This window comes from Canis lupus, chromosome 8 (assembly GCF_048164855.1).
Source record: "Canis lupus baileyi chromosome 8, mCanLup2.hap1, whole genome shotgun sequence".
Lineage (NCBI taxonomy): Eukaryota > Metazoa > Chordata > Mammalia > Carnivora > Canidae > Canis > Canis lupus.
Window position 1 is genome coordinate 7,923,888 of NC_132845.1, and position 6,000 is coordinate 7,929,887.

Here is a 6,000-nt window from a genome sequence, read left to right on the forward strand (position 1 = left end):
AATAAAAATTTAAAAAAAAAAAAGACTTAAAATGAATTAAAGACTTAAATGTCAGAAATAAAACCATAAACCTTCTAGAAGAAAACATAGGCAGTAAGCTCTTTGACACTGGTCTCAGCAATAACGACAAAAGCAAGAAGAAACCAATAGGACTACATCAAACTAAAAAGGTTTTGCACAGCAAAGGAAACCAACAAAATGAAAAGGCAGCCTACTGAATGGGAGAAAATGTTTGCAAATGATCTATCCAATAAGCGGTCAACAACAAAATATACAAAGAACTCCCACAATTCAACACCAGAAGAACATAAAATCTTAAAAAATGAGCAGAAGACCTGAGTAGACATTTTTCCAAAGAAAACATACAGATGGCCAACAGGCATGTGAAAAGGTGCTTAGTATCACTCATCATCAGGGAAATGCAAATCAAAACCACAATGAGACATCACCTCACACCTGTCAGAATGGCTATTATTAAAAAGAAGGGGGGAAAGGCAAGAAATAAAAAATGTTGAGGAGGATATGAAGAAAAAGGAAAAGTAATGCACTGTTGATGGGGATGTAGATAGGTGCAGCCACTATGGAAAGCAATAAGGAGATTCCTTTAACAAATAAAAATAGAAGTATCTCATGGTCCAGTAATGCCACTTCTGGCTATGTATCAGAAGAAAACAAAAACATGAATTGAGAAATACATACGCATTGCAGAATTATTTACAAAGGCCAAGATATGGAAGGAAGTTTAGTGTCCACGGATAAAGAAGCAGCAGCATGTATATACAAAGGAATATGACTCAGCCATAAAAAGTATGAAATCTTGCCATTTGTGACACCATGGATGGATCTAGAGGTTATAATGCTAAGTGAAATAAATCAGACAGAGGAAACATATGCCATGTAATTTCGCTTATATGTGGAATCTGAAAAGCAAAACAAATGAACAAAAAAAACATTCAGATACAGAGAACAAATTGATAGTTGCCAGGAGGGGGAGGGGTGGGGAAGGATGGACGAATAGGTGAGGGTGAAGAAGAGGTACAATCTTCCAGTTAGACATAAGACGTGGGGATATACAGCATAGGGGCTATAGTCAATAATACTGTAAAAACTTTTTTTGTCTGGTGATAGATGGTAACTAGACTTATCATGGTGATGGTTTTGCAACGTGTGTAAATATCGAATCACTATGTTGTACACCTGAATCCAATACAATACTGTGTGTCAATTACACTTCAGTTTAAAGAAGTTTAAGGTGGACCCATCTCCACTTCAAAGCAAAATAAAACAAAAAAAATAGCAAAGTAAAATAAAATACAAATTAAAAAAAATTTCCAAATATACAAGGTTTTATTAATTTTTGCGTGGTGATATCTAACTTAAGTGCTTTAAGTTAGAGAATGTAATCATGATGCTAATTCTTTGAAATGTTCAGTATTTGTTTTATATAATACATTTGCTGAGTTGTGTAAGTATTCCATGAGTCCTTGTGAAGACTGTGTATTTTTAAAATTTTGGTGGTCCAGATTTCTGTATTTGTCCATTAAATCAAGTTTGCCGGTTGGGTTGTTTAAATTTTTTATACTGTTACTAATTTTAGTCTGCTCAAATAACAATAGAGGAGCATTTTAAAGTCCTCCAGGATGACACTGAGTTTTCTTCCAGTAGTCTTACACACACTTTGCATTAGCTATTGTGAGATGCAGACACGTTTACAATTATTTTATCTTCCTGGTTAAGTTACCTATCACTTGGTATTAACCACTCCCCCCCCCACTCTAGACTTTTCCTTAAAGTCTCTATTTTTCTGCCATTAAAATAGCTACCTCAGTGTCCTTTTGGTTTTATTATTGTTGCCGACCTTGAATTCCAAGATGAAGATGTGGACTTGGTGATGTCAGCCGTGTATCACTGAAGCTTGTTAAGCATGGAAGTCATATGAATAAAGCAATGTTTCATGGGTTTCTGGGAATGCTGAAAACTTTTCTTCTGCTAAGAATCATGTTTTAAAGGAAAACATAAAAATAACTTTAAAGGATCAGTGTTTCAATTTCTAAAGGATTATTCTTCTTTCTCTATTTAATTGTAAGTGGGTCTAATGTAGAGAAAAAAAATCAGGTTTGGTTTATTTTAGTAATAACAAACCTGTAACCATCGTTATGGCCAGATGTGGCTGTATGTGTGTCCATGTGTATGTGTGTCCCCGTATACGGTCAATCCTGTGTCTACACGGGCTGCTTCCTTAAGCGGGTCTCAAAACTGATGGCCTGATTGTGGCAAATAAAATAGAGAAATGATACAGGTGAGGACAGAAAAGTGAGCCCTCGGTGTCCATGTGACTGGGCTCCAGGGAGCAGTCGTGGCTCACAGAGTTCAGGGTAGCGGCTGTGTGCCTCTCAGCTAAACCTCTATTTTCTATAAAATTGGGGTCCCTCTAATTGTTTCCATTGTAGTAAGAATTAAATAAGAATATAGGAAGGGCTCATGTCCATGATGGCCCAGTCCCAGCGTGGGCAGAGAGGTGCTCTAAAAGTGCCTAAAAGAAACTGCTACATGGGGGCACCAGGGGCACCTGGGGCACTGGGTGGTTCCGTGGTTGAGCATCTACCTTGGACTCAGGTCATGATCACGGGGTCCTGGGATCGAGTGCCACATCAGCCTGCTTCCCTCTGCCAGTGTCTCTGCCTCTCTCTGTGTCTCATGAATGAATAAATACCATCTTTAAAAAAGAAAAAGAAAGAAATGGCTACATATGTCTGTAGGCACCCATGAGGTCAACGTCATTATGGCTTCCCCATGTTCAAATATTGCCTCCCTGCTAAGTGCTTCCCACACGATGCCCTTCCCTTCTCCTGCCCACCTTCTCTGGCCACTAGCCCTAAGCCTCAGGTGGCTTGTGGCCTCTGATGAAGCCTTTCCTGCTCTCAGCCCGTGGAGCTGACCCCTCCTCCCATGCTATTCTGTATCAGTGTCTCTCCCAGCGTTCATTAAACGTCTCACTCACTTCCCACGCTGGAACCCAAGGAGTTGAGGTTCAGGTCCAGCTGGGATTCAATGCTATGGCTCCAGCACCTGTTGGGATGCCTTGATCCCAGTACAGGTGCTTGGGAAAGGGCAGGGAGAGAGGAAAAGCGAAATTGTTTCTGTCAACAGAAAAAGGTTTCTGTCCTCCCCTCATAATCTAGTGGCTGATAAAGATGCACACGGGGAGAGCTGGTAACAAGACGGTTGAACCCAAGGCTCAATGGGAAGGGAGGAGATGAATCCTGCCCCGAGGGCCCGGGGGAGGCCTCGGAGCCTGTCTGCTGAGTTTGAAGTGTCTTTATTCCACCTCATTTATCACAAAGTCATTTAACTCTTTGATGGGATAGGCTCATATGGAGACTTACATCACAAGTGGCTTTTTTCCCCAACAAGTAGTTTCTTCCCTTTGGAAAAGTAAAGCTTTCAGGAATTATTTGATCTTTATTTGAAGTCAATTAAATATTAAAGGATCTCTCCCTCCTTTGCATGAGCCCACAGAATTGAGGGTTCATTTCACAGGGTTCAGAGAAAAGGAGCACAGAGCTTTTGCGTCAGTCCGTCCCCTCCCTCCCCATTCACCGCCCTGCTCCCGTTTCCTACTCATCTAACCAACTCTTGCCTGGACGACCTTGGCCTTCCAGGACTGTCTTTCTCCCATGCGTGCATTCCCCAAGGCCAAAGGAGTATCATAAAATATAAATTTCACTCTGACCCTTTCTCTGAATTCTGACTAGCTGCTAGATTTAGTCTCTGTCAGAGCCCGGACGCTGAGCCCATGGCTTGTCTCCTCTCCCACGGCTCCTGCATGACTGTCCCGAAGCTCCAGGTGATTGCAGGTGATTTCGGAGGGCCCCAGGTTTGCTCATGCTGCTCCTGCACCTGGACTGCCACCCCTCCCCTGTGTTCTCACCTACGGACAAGCCTTCCCTGGCTCAAACACCTACTGCCCCTGGTAGCCTATATTCCATGTCACCTTTCAGGCCATAGGTCCCCATATTTTCTTTGGAAAAATCAATCCTTCCACTTTTAACTATGTAGATAACGAGGGACTAACTCTGAATGGAGCTCCAGGAATAGGCTCCAATTGGCTTAAACCCACTGGCATACCTAGTCTCCCCGACCCAATAATTGGTTCATGGTTGGGAACATGACCCTAATATTCAGGGATACAAACTCTTCCCCCACCCAGATCATGGTGCTGTAGGGTGTGAGACGCCAAACCCAAATTTACTGCCACAAGAGGAATCACCTTGTGCATGGAGCCGTCCCAGGGGAAGCAGATGTAACAGAGTCTAGAAGGTCATTAGCCCTGGATCAGGCTAGCCTAAAGACAGACCTCTCATGAACATTCAGGTAGGTCAAAAATGCTTTAAAAATTATTATTCATTCGTATTTTCTGCTTATTTCTAAGCATATTTAAGCAATATGGGTTTCTGTCTCTTTCCAAAAAATTGTGTCATTACTCTCAATTGAATGACACCTTCTAGAGTCTCTCCCGCTGCGCTCTGCACCAGTGTTCTGGTTCCCCTCCTATAAATGCCTTAGGGACAGAGGCTGTGCCACTCACACAGAAGGTATTCATACTCGGCAGTGTTGGAGGAAGAACAACACAGTGTAGGGACCCAGAGCAGCACCAGGGAGCCGTGAAGTGCATTATCAGTACAAGGATGTTCGTAATGATCTACCATCCTGTTGGGGGTTATTTGTGGCCATGGTTCTCCAGGCTTTCATTATGTCTTCTCGGTAGAAGTTTGGTGGTGCAAGTATAGCCAGATAGTACGAGGAAGCCATCAATAAAACTGTAACAGGACAGAAAATTAAAAGGTGCGTTTCAGGAAGGATGTCGGTACTGTCTGTAAAACTTTGTCACGTGGATTACATACATGTCTGTGCATTAGGTCACAGTGTAAAATGCATTTCTTATTGCAGATGGAAGCAAAGGATTTTTGAAAACCATTGAGCTGGCCCCCACCTGAGACAATCCTATAATATAAAGGGGCTGAAGACAACAGTGTATGATGTTAGAGAGGGTACTTACTTTGTATAACTTTTTTATTTTTTTTGTATTTATTTATTTTTGTATAACTTCTTTTTTAGTTGTATAGATAGATGCACGTACATATGTAGTGATATGGGGAACCAAGGCAGAGGAAAAATTAAAGTTCCTTACTACTTACAGCCCATAGGCAAGTCCTTGAAACAGGTAGCATGACCTTCTTCTAGGAAGGTCATCAGCTGCCTCCATGTTCATACCTTGCTAAAGGCAAAAGGCAACCTTAGCCCGACCCCCAGGATCCTGCAGGTCTACTTTAACATACAAAAATTTCCTTGGAAACTTCCTTTATCTCTAAACCCCCAAGATACGTGTTGGCAATCATCCCCCAAGCTTATGGCCCACCGATATACATCTGAAGGGTCTCCTGACTCAGGTTTTATTAGATGGTAATAAATGACCTTTCCCCAACAACAGCTAGGCCCCTCAGGGTCCTGGAAACCTTGCTTCCAAAATTCCTTAGAGACTCACACTCTCCCTAACCCCCCTCCCCCCGCCCCCAAATTGAAAGTAGCTAAAGGACCACTTCTCATGACCCCAGTTTGGCTCTTTCTGCCCATGGGGCCTGTTGTGGTGCTTTAGTAAAATCACCTTTAGGGCAGCCCGGGTGGCTCAGCAGCTTAGCGCCACCTTCAGCCCAGGGCCTGATCCTGGAGGCCTGGGATTGAGTCCCACGTCAGGCTCCCTGCATGGAGCCTGCTTCTTCCTCTCTGTCGGTGTCTGTTTCTCTGTCTCTCATAAATAAATGAATAAATCTTTAAAAAAATAAAATAAAATCACCTTTTTGCACCAAAGAGGTCTCAAGAATTCTTTCTGGCCGAACCCTAACGCCTTCCCTACATCCTGCAGGAGTCACAGCGAGAGGTACATGTCTTATTGTGGGTGGTCGCCGAAGAATTTGGAGACCACTTACCTGCTTCTCCTCT